A 16,927-nucleotide genomic window follows, 5' to 3' on the forward strand; every position below is an offset into this window, starting at 1 on the left:
TGGAAGTGTAAATAGATGTGTGGGTGTGTGAGATTGCAAACATTTGTTTGCTTATCTTTACAACCTGCCCTTCCCTGGATGGTCCCAGGGCAGGTTACAAAACAATGCCACAGTCCTAACCAAGCAGTCCACCCCACCTTTACACCTTTAGATTCCCTCATTGCTGGGGGTTGGACTAGATGACCCTCGGGGACCCTTCCAACTCTACAGTTCTTTGATTCTGTGTTGTCTGTGTGTGTTGGATTTGGAAGAGGTGTCCTTCCACTCAGCTCTCCTGATCGCAAGGGTCACTCCACCAGTGCCACACTCCCCCTTCCACATGCAAATAGGCAACCAGGAGTGTCATTGGTGGGATATGCAGCCGGTTGAAAACCCCAAAACAGGGGCTGAGGTAGCCCAAAATCCACCAAAACCTGAGCTAGTCTGATGGCTGTTGCACAGTAGAATTGGGCCAAATGCGGGCCATTTGTCCTGTCGCTTGCTTCCTCCATGACTTCAATGAAAACATCAATGCGTTTCAGAAGCCCAGTGGGCTTCAGCTAGGCGTTAATCATGTAGCATTGCTAGACCCCAGTTGTGGGATGTATCTCCTGCAGAAGTCCTGGGAAGCTCGTATCAGGGTGGTTCCAAGGGTTTGAGTATACAGGCAACTCCCCATTTGCACAGGGGTTGCATCAGGGCCAATGCATGTGTCAGCAGGCACACACAAGCCCATTTGCCGCCATTCCACTCCCCAAAACGGTGTGCATGTGCATTCCCAATACACACAAATGGAGAGTTTCTATAGGTGTTTTTGCCTTTACACAGAACTCCTTGGAACCGAACCGGCACGTAAGATGCAATTGTACTACATTACATGAACGACTTCAATTATTTCCGTTTTTCTCAGTAATCCCTCTGCTTCTTTCACGTAATTGTTAGCTTGCCATTTGTTCCCATAAGCTTCTAATTATCTCTGTTCCACTAGGGCTTACCTTTCTCTCCCCCGTACGTTTTGTATATACTTACGGTAATATATACAAAATATAATTATACTTGGCGTTGTGGGTTAAACCACAGAGCCTAGGGCTTGTCGATCAGAAGGTCGGCGGTTCGAATCCCTGCAACAGGGTGAGCTCCCGTTGCTCGGTCCCTGCTCCTGCCAACCTAGCAGTTTGAAAGCTCGCAGTGCAAGTAGATAAATAGGTACCGCTCCAGCAGGAAGGTAAACGGCGTTTCCGTGCTCTGCTCTGGTTCTCCAGAAGCGGCTTAGTCATGCTGGCCACATGACCCGGGAGCTGTACGCCGGCTCCCTCGGCCAGTAAAGTGAGATGAGCGCCGGAACCCCAGAGCCGTCCGCGACTGGACCTAGTGGTCAGGGGTCCCTTTACCTTTAATCCTTGCTAAAATTAATGCCATGGGGCTGCAGTTTCCATCATTCCCAACTGACCATTGGCCACACTGGCTGAGTCTTACATCAACACCTGGAGGTTGGGGAAGAGGGCTGTGCACTGTGGCTCTGGTGCTCACGTGGAGTTGCAGGGCAGCTGTGCCTGTGCATCCCCAGTGTGCAAATGGAGCTGTTGCTATTGTGAACGCAGAAGCACATGCTCTCTGTTGCTTGAAATTGTACTAATAATTATTGTTGTTGTTAATAATAGTTGCAAGATTCTTTGCTCTCAGATCATTGTGTCATCACACTGTGCACCAGGAGGGGCGCCTACCAGGTTAGAAGTGGTGCCTAATGAGTGAAGGCCTTCATAGGAAAACCTCCTTTTTATTACAGAAAATTGCCCAGTTGCCTGCAATTTGGCAATTCAGTCACTTGGAAAGAGAGCTCGTACCATTCATTCCTATCAGGGCTCAAATAAATACCTCTTTATACATCCTTATGGGAATGCAATATTTATGAAAGTCTCTCTCTCTTTCTCTCTCTCTCTCTCTCTCTCTCTCTCTCTCTCTCTCTGTGTGTGTGTGTGTGTCGATAGATAGCACCCATCTATGATTGTGCCATTTTTCAACTCCCCAAATGAAAACCCTGCCAGTGTCCTCGTTTGCAAAATTTAAAAAGTTAATACCAGTCCTTGCATTCTTTAGAGAAATATATTAGCAGGATTAGGGCTGGAGAGAATAAAAGAAGCAGATTTGTCTTTCTGCTTCTCTCTGTCTTTGTCTTGGAAATGTTTCTTTGCAAGGGGATATTTGTCTGTATCTGTGCCACACCGCAGGGTGTAAAGCAAGGAGCAAAATAACAGTATTTTGTACCATTTGGCAAAGATACTGTATATTGATAGCTTTAAAAATAAAAAGTCAGTAGATTGAGTTTCAGGAAGAAAAAAAGTGTCAGCGTTTAGGAGGACAGTGTACTGACTGAATCACTTTCTTCCATCCCTGCCCCCAAAATTGGGAAAACAAAGGGTATATGAGCAGCCAGATCTCTCTGGCTTATCTCTCTGGCTTTGTTTTGGAGTCTGTCTAGTGACTACATTGGGCAGAGAGACCTGTACATGCAAGCAGAAGATGCTTGGATCCACTTTGGGGAAATTCTCTGTAGCAGTTTATGATTTTAGGTGTTTGACCAAAAGCAGGTTGTTGTTTTTCAGGTTGTTTTCAGCTGAAGGCTGAAAAACTTTAATTTCTTTGTTATACATATTTTCAGGTTTTTTCCCTGTGCTTCCACTTAGGTGTCAAGTTGTTATTTATTTGTTTTGTCTTGTTGATAAGTTGTTTGATTGCCTTTAGATTTTGGAGGGGTCATGAAGTTGGTATTTATTGCATTTTGTGGATTAGCTTTTATTGTATGTATGCTTTATTGTTTTAGGCTGCTATGCTCTTTAAAAGGGATGTGGGTGGCGATGTGGGTTAAACCACAGAGCCTAGGACTTGCTGATCAGAAGGTTGGCGGTTCGAATCCCCGCAATGGGGTGAGCTCCCGTTGCTCAGTCCCTGCTCCTGCCAACCTAGCAGTTCGAAAGCATGTCAAAGTGCAAGTAGATAAATAGGTACCACTCTGGCGGGAAGGTAAACAGCATTTCCGTGCGCTGCTATTGTTCGCCAGAAGCAGCTTAGTCATGCTGGCCACATGACCCGGAAGCTGTACGCCGGCTCCCTCAGCCAATAAAGCGAGATGAGCACCGCAACCCCAGAGTCGGTCACGACTAGACCCTTTACCTTTACCTTTAGTCTTTAAAAACAAATAAGTACATTTGCCCCTGGAGCTTTCTCTGATATTAAAGTGACCAGGATAGCCCCTGCTCATGCAGAGTCTTTATGCGTACATTGTCATACAGTTAAAGACACCTTGGTTGCCTGATTATACGGCTTCTGTTTTAGCCCATTAATTGATGCATTCATTAGGCCTTCAAACATTTGCATGAGCATAAAGCAATATTTCAAAAGCCTATTTTTTTCCGTTTTTTGATGATGCTCACACATGCTGCACCAGGCTCTTTCAGAATAACACAGGAAGCTGCATTACACCAGATCAAAGTTTTTGTTCATCTAGCCCTGTAATGTCTACTCTGACCAGCGAAACTGTGCTACCTGAGGCAGGTATTGTGAATGTTGCCTCCCCTTCCTTCTCAGTGCTGCACTCTGGTGAATGGGTCCTTCATCAAGCATTGTGGGCAAGGTCGGTCCAGGCAGCATCTGTGCCACTAGTAATTTCAATAAAAATCACAGTCATAATATAATAGTAATAACTAATGTTATTTTTCTAGAAAAAGAGGTGCTGGAACTCAACATGAACACCATCGGTGTAGCCGGGGGGGGCAGGGGGGCAGCTACCACCCTAAATCAGTCAAAATAAATAGAAATCAATAGAAATCTGAGGTTTGCCCCCCAACAAAAGTCTGCCCCCCCCAGCAAAAATCCTGGCCACGCCCATGATGAATGCCCTCTTTCTCTTAGAATGGTAGTGGCACCCACCTGAGAAGTTCCGTAACCCCTGAGAGGTGCTGGAACCGAGTTCCTATGAGTTTCCCCTGAAAAAAGCAATTATTATTATTATTTGTAGTAGTAGTAGTACTCTGCCCATCTGGCTGTGTTGCTCCAGCCACTCTGGGCGGCTACCAACAAAAGCATAATAAAACATCAAACATTGAAAACTTTCTTATACAGTGTTGCCTTCTGGTGTCTTCTAAAAGCTGTATAGTTATTTATCTCCTTGACATCTGATGGGAGGGCGTTCCACAGGGCGGGCGCCACAACCGAGAAGGCCCTCTGCCTGGTTCCCTGTAACCTCACTGTAACCACCAGAAGGCCCTCGGAGGTGGACCTCAGTGTCCGGGCTGAACGATGGGGGTGGAGACGCTCCTTCAGGTACATAGGGCTGAGGCCATTTAGGGCTTTAACGGTGATGTATACACAGTAACAGTGGTGCATATTATAAACCTAGTTAAAGTTACTTTAACTAGCCATGAACTGCTGGCTGGCTTTTGAGCAGAAGGAGCTGGTTGGCTCTGCAGGCAACTGATGTGGTGGTGCATGATCACATTGCATGAGCCACATAGTTCAAGCTCTGCCTCTAGAAGTGACTCTCCAGGTTCTCATGTAGAGATGTGATCCTCTTTTTTCCTTTTGTTTGTTTTTTAATAAAAAAAACCCACTAGAAATGCCAGAGATTGTACTTGGGACCTTCTGCATGCAAAACATGAGCTCTCATACTGAGCTAAGGTCTCCCTCAAATCTTTTTTTTAATTATTATTATTATCTCTGGAACTCAAGGTCTTCAATCTCAGCCACGATAATGGCCCCAATTTGTTACTGATTTGTACTTGTACCCATGCCAACATAAAAGAGATGGGGGAAAAAACCTTTCCAAGTAACTACTTGGCAAGTATTCCAGCACAAAGTGTACAGTTCAGTTTGGTGGAACTTGGAATGTTTGTGCAGTTGTCATGAACGGAAACTTAATCGGCACGGTCATCTCAAAGCCTTTTCGGTTGCGGCCTAAAAGATAAGGGACTGGGTTGCTAGATAATAACCTTATCAACTTTGGGGCTACTTTTACATGTGAAGCTTTGGGCATTTTTACTTGACCTGTTGGTGACCTTTATACTCATTTAAATTTTGTTGTCTGTTAATTCTTCATATAGCTGTTGATCATTATTATTTTAGGGCTGTGTTGTAGTGATACTAAACTTTTCATTATGCTTTTATATTTAGATGGGACAGTATCCAACTAACTTGTTCCATCAGTGCAAGGATTTCTGCTTGTGCATTGGAATTTGACTCCTCCTCTCCCCATGCACCCCCTAAATCTCTGCTTCCCCCCCCCAAGCCTCTGTAGCAGAATTGGGGAAGACACATGGTGGGGAGTTCCATTGCACAAGTGGAAATCCTTGCGCTGACAGGATGAGTGAGTTGAATAATGCCTCTGTGTTTCATGTGAAGCACTTTGAGCACAGATGTATTTGTGGGAAATGTGGTATGCAAATAAATTGACTTACGGTGATGATATGTAGCAACAAGAGGGCTGTTGGGCTGCAGCTCTGAAAGATGAGAGAGTGTGTGTGTTGCTCTTTGTCTAATCCACAGTCCTCAGCTATGGGAGCAGCTGTGCTCTTTCTTGTTGTTGTCGTTTAGTCGTTTAGTCGTGTCCGACTCTTCGTGACCCCATGGACCAGAGCACGCCAGGCACTTCTGTCTTCCACTGCCTCCCGCAGTTGGGTCAAACTCATGCTGGTAGCTTCGAGAACACTGTCCAACCATCTTGTCCTCTGTCATCCCCTTCTCCTTGTGCCCTCCATTTTTCCCAACATCAGGGTCTTTTCCAGGGAGTCTTCTCTTCTCATGAGGTGGCCAAAGTATTGGAGTCTCAGCTTTAGGATCTGTCCTTCCAGTGAGCACTCAGGGCTTATTTCCTTAAAAATGGATAGGTTTGATCTTCTTGCAGTCCATTGCTCTTTCTTACCAAAGGTAAATTCTTCAGGGGAAGAGATCTCAACTGCCCAGAAACAGCTCGTTGGATGGGGCAGAGCCACTATGCAAGTATCCCAGCGAGTGAGTCTTTGTTGCTTACCATGAATGACAGGGAGGATGCAAGTATTTCCACTGTGGTGAGCTCCCTCCCTCCTCTCCCTCCCATAAGCAGCAGTGACCCACCTGCTGGGAAACCAGCATAGCAACTCCACTCCACTTAGGACTCAGCTATACAGCTGCAAATATAATGTTTTAAGTGCGTTTTAAGTGCATTCTAGAAATGTGATACTAGATGGTGCTGGTGAGCTAATGGCAAGTTCCAAATATATTTTGAAACGTTTTTAAAAAGCACTTTCGTAGCATTTTTAAAAATATGTGTATGTGTAGATTCAGCCCCAGTGAGCTGCTGCCACTGCAGCTGCCCACAAATACATTTTTGAAGGTCACTTCTCCTTCCTCACCTTCTGCTTCTGTAGGGTTTCAAAGTGTGGACCTCCAGATGTACTTGCAGAGAACTTGTGTTGTTGGGTGGATGGAGGTCAGGGAAGGGACTAGGGAGTATAATGCCTCTCTGCATGTTCAGTATATATGGTCAGGGGAACAAGTGAATTAGATTTTTAATGTTTCTTCATTAGACTTTAGCATGAGATCTCTTCAGGATGAGACCAAAGGTCTTTTTTGTTGAGCATCTTGGCTGGGAGACCTGGAAGCTGGATATTAGTGCAATAGCCTCTCTTGCTGTTCCCCAATGACTGGTATTCAGAGCCAATCATTATTAGTAGCCATTGATAGTCGTATCCTTGGTGAATTTTTCTAATCACATTTTTATTCACTCTCTCTCTCTGTGTGTGTGTCCATATCCTTCCATCTCCAATGAAATGAGCTCAAGAAAACATCTATGGTTCTTCCTTCTCTCCCTTCATTTGATCCTCACATGTGAGGTATGCTGGGCTCAGAGGGAGTGACTGGCCCATGGCTCAAGGTCAGCGAGTGACTGAGTGGGAGATTTGAACCCCTATCTCCTTGATCCTAGTCCACGACTCTTATCAACACTACACCATGCTCCTATTATCCTTTAAGCCAGTGGCCATCTCCACATCTTGCAGTCCCAAATTCCATAGTTTTAACTATGGGCTGTGTATTCCTTTCTCATTTGATCTCTGTTAAATAGCTAGTTGAAATCCCTCTGGTTTTGCTGTGAGTCACTCTCTCTTTTAGCAATATTGTTCCATTTGGGTAAAAACGTTTCAATAAAAAGAAAACCCCAAATGTTAGCCCATTTGTCCATGCCCTTTGCTCTACAGACTGAAGACTCAGATGCTTCAGAGAATGTTATTGATGAGTCAGATGCTGCTGATTTTCATCCAAAGTAATCTCTAGGCTCCCCTGGCAGTGGCGGGAACAGAGCTGTGCTTCGTTCTGACAATTCAATAAATGTATCTTAATTGGCACAAGCCCCAACCTGTTAGAAACAAGATCCAAGCCATTGTCCTGATTGCCTGCACAAGCTCATTGCAGAGAGTCATTATGGTTTCAAGCTGCTGTTGCTTTTTTTTTGGGGGGGGGGATGTTGAAAGGCATTATATTGTCTTAAAATTCACCATGCAGAAAAGAGGTGGAATTAGAATACTTCAGATATCAGAAAGCAAGAGTCCCAATCCCCATACAGCCATGAAACTCACTACGTGACTTAGGGCCGGTCACTGTGTCTCAGACTAACCTACTTCACAGGGTTGTTGTGACAATTAAACAAGGAGTGGGAAAAGCATATACCTTACCTTGGAGGAAAGACATGGTGTAAGTGTACTAACAATGACAACAGAAACAAAAAATATAAATTCACAGGCAAAACATCTGAGGATTAAAATTTCTGCAAGACAGCAATTAAAAATGAATAATAATAATTCCAAAATGCAGCATCAGAAAAAAATGGTTATGTCTTGTAATGACTAACAGAAGATAGTTTGCAAGTAAGCGTTTATGTAGGGTCCATTGGCAACTTTGAGATCTTCTGTATACTTTTTCATAATATTACAGTTTGTGCTTGATCTCTTTGAAAGGCTTTGAAAAACATTGCTGCATGTATCCTGATTTGCATACAAGATAAAATTTTACCACACTATATACAAACCAAACGGTAGCTAATTTTAAGTTGGTAAGTCCAATTTTCTGCGCTGGCTATTGGTCATAACTCACTGGACTGAGAATTCAGTGCCAAAAGTTCTGCTGTTTTCCAGTGAGTTAACTTAAGCTACACCCATCCTGCCTTTTCACTTTGTAAGGTCTGCTTACATTGCAAGTTTATAATAAAAGACACATAACTTAAGAACCAAGATTCTGAAAGCAGTCAGCCTTAAAATGCAAACTACAATAAACAGAATGAGCTGCAGCATCAAAATAGAACCAGAGATTCTATTAATGCTTGTTTGAAAGCATGAGAAAATAAAATCTTTTTTTTAAAAAAATGTATTCAGAAGATGAGGGAGTAGACGGGCACCTGGTGAATGTTTCTGGGAAGGATATTATTCCGTTCTTGCAAGGGAGTGAAGAAATACAGATGCTCCCACTGATTTGAACCATTGGCACATGTAGTCTGGTATGATCTAACTTTGGCAGTGCCTCTGCAAGGATTCAAGGCTAAATTACATTTGACATTAAAATGCATTTTTGCACTCGAAATTTACTTTATTAAAAAATGCAAAAAGCAACCCTCTAGGATGCGGGTGGTTACTGAAAATTATTGGGAACTCAGCAGGCTGGATGTGTTTGTGTTAACCCTTTCCTCCCCTGCTGCAGTCCCAATGAAAATTGCTTCTTTTTCTATTGGGAGGAAATCCCTCACTGCTGACAACGGCTGTTTTAAAGAACACTCACATTTAATGCAAAGACACATTTAAGCACCAGGTCTTCCTAGTTAGGCCCTTTCCCTGAGATGCTTTAGCTGGAGTTGCTGAGAATTGCATCTTGGACCTTATACACCAAGTCCATGCCTGGGCTGATCTTGCTTTAAGGCTAGTACCCTTTAGGTTTGCAGCTGGATCCCTTTAATTCACTTGCCATTTGTAAATTTATGCAAGCCACTATTTTCACACAGATGGTGCTTCGAGGTGCCATCCTCCAAATAAACCTGACCTTGCAGAGTTCTCCCTGAACTTTCCAGTGTTCAGAGAAGAGAACAGAACGGTCATGACTGTAAATAAAAGAGCTATTAGAACTTCTGGTTCAGGGCCTGACACAGCTGAGGAAAGAAATCATTTCTTGTTTCTGTAGCCCCAGGGGCCTTGCTGTAGTACATTCCATTTTGACCTTGGATGAAACCACTTTTTAAGAAAGTGGAAAGCAAGAGTTTATTTGAGGGAAATTGGCACTGTGCCTGCTTCCCTATTAGTCTTTGGAAAATACGGAGCATTCTGTGTATTGCGTATGGCACAGGACACTAGAAACATTTGGTAAGGCTATACATTCACACTGTACATTTAAAGCAGCACCGTACCGTGTTAAACAGTCACATTTTCTACCAGAGAATCCAGGAAAATGTAGCTAAGAGTGCCCAGAGTTGTTAGGAAGCCCCTTTCCCACACATACAGCTACAATTCTCAGGGTTGCCTGGGGAGAGGAATTGATGGTTAAACCACTCCCTGGGATTTGTAGCTTTGAAACTTAGGCCAGCCTTCCCCAAGCTGGTGCCCACCAGAAGTTGTGGCCGAGGAGTCATCAACAGAAGCCTACAGAGGCCTTCCCTGAGTCCTCTCCCCTTGCCAATTTTGCTTGAAAGAAGTATTGTGTTGTAACCGATAGAACAGGTGGATCTCTGTCCACAACACATCCTCTTGTTCACAGATGTGCCCATGGCCCCTCACTTAAATTGGCAATTCCTGCTTTGGGCTGCAGTCCGCCCAAGTGAGCATGGCGCCAGTTTGGGAAAGGCTGACATAGGCATTTGCCATATTCTGGACCAGAGCAGATAACTGCTTCCCAAAGGCTGCAAATAAAAAGATGACAGCTTCTATCATCCAGCTCGTAAACTGGGCCAAATGAGCTTGCCTCAGCATGTTCAGTAATATGAAGCCTGTTCATTGTCTTCAGCTTGTCAACCTCAATATCGTTCTGCAAATTTCTAAATAATTAGTGTAGAGACAACCCCCGTTTAGAATGTGAGGAGAGTACTTTATAGTCGAACATGACTGAAAGTACTTTTGAAGAAAGCTGTTTCGTTTACTGTACTGTGGGATCGTTTTATTTTGTGGAATATTCAAATGGAATATTTGTTTTGTTCAAAATATTTATATCCCACCTTCCACCTGCAGTTTTTGAGGTGGCTTTCAGTGCACAGCTTGTGACTGATTATGCAGGGTGGGGTTTACCCCCCCCCCCAAGTGTTTCATTCAGGTTGGCACCATGAAGATACAAGGTGCATTCAGATGTGCGGGTTGTTATGTTAGTTTTCCTGGTTATAATGCTAGAACATTTGTCCAGGTTTTGAATGTTCCTTTTACACTGCGTTACCTGTTGTGCTACGGAACTGTGGCTTTCTGATCCGTATACTGGTGGGCATGTTCTGTTAAATTTCATTCACACCAGTGGGGTTCAACGCAATAGCGGACATCATTGGACAACATCTTGCCACCCTTTATGTGAATGCGCTCTTCTGATCCCCCATGAAAATGGCGGGAAATGCTGGAATACCATCCCAAAGTTTGTCACATGGCGTGATCCATGAAAATGGCAGGGAAATAACTGTGCCTATCTCTCACGATTTTCCAGGTCAACAGGATTGCAAACAGATTTTTGTTGTTGTTGTTGAAGGGAAGCAATTAACAGGGAAATGAATGCTAAGCTTCCAGTTGATTCCACTAGATTTCCAAAAATGTCACATAAAAGACTGAATAAAACACAAAAGTTAACAGGCAGCAAAACATTGTGCAAATAATAATAATAATAATAATAATAATAATAATAATAATAATAATTTATTTATACCCCGCCCATCTGGCTGGGCCTCCCCAGCCACTCTGGGCGTCTTCCATAGAACCCAAAAATACAGTAAAATATCACACGTTAAAAACTTCCCTGAACAGGGCTGCCTTAAGATGTCTTCTGAATGTCAGGTAGTTGTTTATCGCTTTGACATCTGCTGGAAGGGCGTTCCACTGGGCAGGCGCCACTACCGAGAAGGCCCTCTGCCTGGTTCCCTGTAGTTTTGCTTCTCGCAATGAGGGAACCGCCAGAAGGCCCTCGGCGCTGGACCTCAGCGTCCGGGCAGAATGATGGGGGTGGAGACGCTCCTTCAGGTATACTGGGCCGAGGCCGTTTAGGGCTTTAAAGGTCAGCACCAACACTTTGAATTGTGCTCGGAAACGTACTGGGAGCCAATGTAGGTCTTTCAAGACCGGTGTTATATGGTCTCGGTGGCCGCCCCCAGTCACCAGTCTAGCTGCCGCATTCTGGATTAGTTGTAGTTTCCGAGTCACCTTCAAAGGTAGCCCCACGTAGAGTGCATTGCAGTAGTCCAAGCGGGAGATAACCAGAGCATGCACCACTCTGGCGAGACAGTCCGCAGGCAGATAGGTTCTCAGCCTACGTACCAGATGGAGCTGGTAAACAGCTGCCCTGGACAGAGATTTGACCTGTGCCCCCATGGACAGCTGTGAGTCCAAAATGACTCCCAGGCTGCGCACCTGGTCCTTCAGGGGCACAGTTACCCCATTCAGGACCAGGGAATCCTCCACACCTGCCCGCCTCCTGTCCCCCAAAAACAGTACTTCTGTCTTGTCAGGATTCAACCTCAATCTGTTAGCCGCCATCCATCCTCCAACCGCCTCCAGACACTCATGCAGGACCTTCACCGCCTTCACTGCTTCTGATTTAAAAGAGAGGTAGAGCTGGGTATCATCCGCATACTGATGAACACCCAGCCCAAACCTCCTGATGATCTCTCCCAGCGGCTGCATGTAAATGTTGAAAACCATGGGGGAGAGGACAGAACCCTGAGGCACCCCACAAGTGAGAGCCCAGGGGTCTGAACACTCATCCCCCACCACCACTTTCTGAACACGGCCCAGGAGGAAGTACCCCCAGCTCCCAGCCCCTCAAGATGGTCCAGAAGGATGTTATGGTCGATGGTATCAAACGCCGCTGAGAGATCCAGCAGAACTAGGAAACAGCTCTCACCTTTATCCCTAGCTCGCCGGAGATCATCAACCAGCAAATGGAACAAAGCACTGTCTGAAAGCATCCACAGTGGTGGAGGGAAAATATGGCTACTTTGCTCTAATAACCACCACATTATAGGCCAAATAATGAACTCATATATTTGTTAGGGCGGATTAATTTTTAAAACTACCACCCCTTGAGTTTTAATTGTCTCCTAGACTGCCTCATTCTTTAAAAAAACAAAAGCAGGTTAGGGCTCTGTCAAGTAGGAGAGGGTGCTTAGAAGCTATTGCATTGAGCACCTCAGTTGTGTCTTTCACAACTTTCAGAGAGTCTTTCAGAGAGAACAGAGCTTCTGATGAGAGTGGCAGCCATACCAGTTGGAAACATACTGAGGGCAACCCAAAAATTTTGGATACGCTTCTGAGGGGTGGAACGTCCTACTTGGTCAATTTCCTCTGAACTGAGCCTTTTCCTCTAGAAATTAGAATGATGAAGAACATTCTGTGGCACCACCGGAATTTAGAGAGGGTTCACGAGTGACTGGCACAAGGCCAGGACCAGCAGCCTAATTTTATTCTTCCATAGAAGATGTGTGACTTGTGACTCACAAGTCACTTGTGATTGACTTATCCATAGTGGCTTTGATAACAGAGCTTCCTGCCCCCTGCTACCCAGGCAAGTTTCTCTCCTGCGAAACGGCATGGCTCTTTTTTTCCAAGGCAGTCAGTCTGGCACCTTTTGCAAGCAAAACATTTATCCTTTTAAAATGGTGAGCGCAACTCCCATGTATCATTCATTATATTTATTTTTAGATCTTGCCGTGGGGGCTTCTGCTGACAAAAACAAAAAAGCAAAAAACAGAACCAAGGGAAATAAAAAACGCTACACTGTTGTTGTTTTTTAAATGACTGCAGATTTGTAGCAGCACTGTAGAACTGTATCTCTCTACACATCTGGGAGCTGAGGTGCCAGAATTAACAACATGGTTATGTGACAGAACGTACAGTTTAATGCCTTCCTGGTTTGTTCCTTTCGGTACAATGGAGTGAATGGTACCCATGGTTTCTATAGGATAATACTCTGTATTGATTCGTACTTAACACGATTTGCAGCTTTCCAGCTTCATGCTGGTGTAGCCTTCGGTTTTCTCCATCCATATATCTGTGCACAGTAATAATACTAATATGTGGCTATCTACAGCACACACCTAGGCATATTTATTCAGAAGTAGGGATGGGCAAATATATCAGTTTTGGTTTCACATTTTTCCAGTCTTACAGTCTGTTCTCCACATTTTCACATCAGTTTGCGATCGCTATTATTTGAAAAACGGTTCTAGTGAAGAGCATTTTAGTGTGGATTTTTCCTACTGTCCACACCTTTAGCTGCATAGTTCAGTTGGTTAGAGTGTGGTGCTATTAATGCCAAGATTGCAGGTTCAATCCCCATAAGGACTCCCCATGGATTCTCTCCCATAGGGCAGCTGCTGACAGATGGCCTGGCAGGGGTGGGGGGCAACTAACTGAAGTGAAAACAGCGGCCTTCTTAGCCTCCCTCCATCTCTCTTGCTGCTCAGTTATAATCGGGGTATTACCACTGAATGTATGAACAAAGTACTCCAGTGCCTTTGTTCAATAAATAGTATCTGAAAAGTTCTCAGATTAAGTTCAGTAGAGTGGTACCTCGCGTTACAAACGCTTCAGGTTACAGACTCTGCTAACCCGGAAGTAGTACCTTGGGTTAAGAACTTTGCTTCAGGATGAGAATAGAAATTGTGCGGTGGCAGCACAGTGGCAGCGGGAGGCCCCATTAGCTAAAGTGGTACCTCAGGTTAAGAACAGTTTCAGGTTAAGAACAGACCTCCAGAACGAATTAAGTTCTTAACTAGAGGTACCACTGTATTCCACCTCTTCTATATATTTGGCTTAAAAAGTGGCTTCTGCCTGCCTACCGCCATTCACCTGAGAATCACATAATTATAACAATAAAATTAAGGAACAGAACCTGACTTTTCCCAGAAGAGGGATTCCAATGTTTTATCTACTCTGACTGAGCAATGGGTCCCTGGGGTTTTTAGGCATGAGTTCTCCCCAGTCCTGCCTGGTGACGCCACAGGAAGATCCCTGGACTTTTTGTGTGCATACTGTGTGCTTTTACTCCTGTGTTAGTAGGGTGGGTCATTCTAGGGGGTGGGACTTAATTTTTGCAAATTTCTTCAGTGAGGGGTTTGAAAAATATGTTTGTGTGTGAGGGATTCAAATATGCCTTTATTTTTGTGATTGGAGAACATTTAGCTTGGTAAACCTATGTTTGAAGAAGAAGCACGTAAACTGCTTTCAGAAAACCCAAAAATTTTAATTTTACCTTCTAAAACTGTCAGGTAGTGCTAAATAATAATAAAATAATATTGCTATGTAATAAAAGTGCAGGCACTTGGCAATCATTTTTAATGATTTCTGTGCAATTTTACGCACATTTTACTTACCAAGCAAAACTAAATTCTATTAATTTAACCAAAATATCTTTTGAATTCCCAAGTCGCGTTGCAGCCTTTTAGCACCCCTTACCTATGGAATTTGAAAGTTGAAAAATTCAACATGGCCTGCTATGCTAGGGTCTCTCTGTTGAGGCAGATATCAGAAGTGAATGCTTTTTGCAATTGCTGCATCTTCTTCCTGCCAAGAAAAAATGCAGATATTTCCTGTACCTCATGCATCTGTTAAAACCGCTGAACCTTCTGCTGTTTTTTTTTTGGGGGGGGGGGGGAGGCAGAGAAGGGAAAATGTTTTGGAAGAGCATAGTTCTATGCTAGGGCATCTGCTTTGCATGTGGAATATCCCAGATTCTATTCTCTCTGCAAGCAAATCAGGCTAAATGCTCATTAAACAGGAAGCAGCCTATGTATAGTGATGGCCCCCAATTTAGGAGCATAGGAAGCTGCCTCATATTGAGTCAGACCATTGGTTCATTTAGCTCAGTACAGTGGTGCCTCGCAAGACGAAAATAATTCGTTCCGCGAGTCTTTTCGTCTTGCGATGTTTTTCGTCTTGCGAAGCATGGTCCGTCGCAACTGCGCCTCTTCAAGCGGCTTTTAAAAAAAAGCGCAAGATGTTTTCGTCTTGCGAAGCAAGCCCATAGGGATATTCGTCTAGCGAAGCAACGCAAAACCGAAAAACCCTTTCGTCTAGCGAGTTTTTCGTCTTGTGAGGCATTCGTCTTGCGGGGCACCACTGTATTGTCTCCATTGACTGACAGCAGCCCTCTGGGGTTTCAGACATGAAGACATTCCCAGTTCTACCTGGAGATACCAGAGATCAAACCTGGGACCTTCTGCTTGCAAAGCAGATTGCCTACTGTTGAGCTAATGCTCTTCTCCTCCCTCAGTTAGTGGCACACTTAACAGAGAAGAGGCAGGAGAAGGTATATGAGGGACATGGTGGGATGGGTGTTAAAAGAGAGGGAGGAAGGCTTGGTTTGTTTCTGCCATCAGATTCTCAAATCGCTTGCTGATTTGAACTAGCCTGTAGGTCTCCTCTTCTCTCATTGTGCATATACCGTATTTTTCGCTCTATAAAACGCACCAGACCACAAGAGGAGGAAAACAAGAAAAAAAATATTCTGAATCTCAGAAGCCAGAACAACAAGAGGGATTGCTGCACAGCGAAAGCAGCGATCCCTCTTCCTGTTCTGGCTTCTGGGATAGCTGCACAGCCTGCATTCGCTCCATAAGATGCACACACATTTCTCCTTACTTTTTAGGAGGGGAAAAGTGAGTCTTATAGAGCAAAAAATACGGGGTGTGTGTGTGTGTGTGTGTGTGTGTGTGTGTGTGTATGCTTTTGTAATAATAGAGTTCTTGTTCTGCACACTCCACTAGGAATTTCATGAAAATGAATGAGAAGGAATATCATTTACCACATTCATTCCTCTCCATTACAGCTTTCATACTTCATCTGGATTTTATTTAGGACTGAAAAAGCAGGTTCTAGATGTAGCGAGAAGTAAACTTAATTGAGGGAGTTTGAGCTTTGGGTGGTTCTGCAGTGTTTCAGAAAGATTGCTATCATCCTGAAAGAGGCTTCTCTAACTAGAGAGCATAAAACAGTACTTAACAGTTACAAATACGGAAATTTCTTCTTGGCTCACTTTTTCTCTTTTAGGCAGTATACCAAACATACAACATTCGCTACACTGTCACTCCTACAAAACGAGTTGGCTGTTTCCCACCCTGGTTGCCTACCATTCACAGAGAATTAAACCATTCTGTCCAATTTCAGCTTTTGCAAGTCATATCTTTAGTCCAGTGGCCTGTGAAGGATTTCAGATTCTGATGCGTCTGTCTAATAACCACATGCTGTTATCAGAATCTCCTCTTGCTCCAAGATTTGATGCAATTTTCCATGTTGCTCGTGGTTGATCAAGCGTTGCCAGATGCATTTCTGGGGGTCAGGAACTGTGAAGCGAAGCTGATATGGTGACATTCTGGATATGCCAAAGAATCACTGAAGTGCATTCATGAATATTTATAAGACGTATAAATTTTGAAAGCCCAGATCTGAAACATATATATATATTTTCTTCAAACACTGAGTGAGTGTTGGAGCACTTCAACTTTTTTCTTAGACTGTAAACATTTAGGTGGGGCCTTGTATTTTTAACTTACTTTGAAAACTGCTGATAAATAACATTGTAAGCCACTTTCAGAAGCCTGCTTTGGAATTCAGCACATATACATAAAATTATAGTAGTAGAAGAAGAAATAAAAATACTAATAAAATCTCAAAGAAAAGAAATCCTTTTTTGTCTCAAGTGGCCAAATAACTTGGGTACAGTGGTACCTCGGGTTACAGAAGCTTCAGGTTTGCCTTGA

General features: G+C 43.9%; 2 protein-coding genes across 6 annotated transcripts in view; one reads left to right on the forward strand and one right to left on the reverse strand.

The window, feature by feature from the left end:
* Nucleotides 1-16,927, reverse strand: part of LOC310706715 (endogenous retrovirus group 3 member 1 Env polyprotein-like) — an 874,531-nt gene that overhangs the window by 166,735 nt on the left and 690,869 nt on the right. The window lies entirely within an intron of this gene.
* PRIMA1 (proline rich membrane anchor 1) overlaps nucleotides 1-16,927 on the forward strand; it is a 58,163-nt gene that overhangs the window by 23,381 nt on the left and 17,855 nt on the right. The window lies entirely within an intron of this gene.

Source organism: Podarcis liolepis (genome assembly GCF_965112155.1).
Source record: "Podarcis liolepis genome assembly, chromosome: 1".
Lineage (NCBI taxonomy): Eukaryota > Metazoa > Chordata > Lepidosauria > Squamata > Lacertidae > Podarcis > Podarcis liolepis.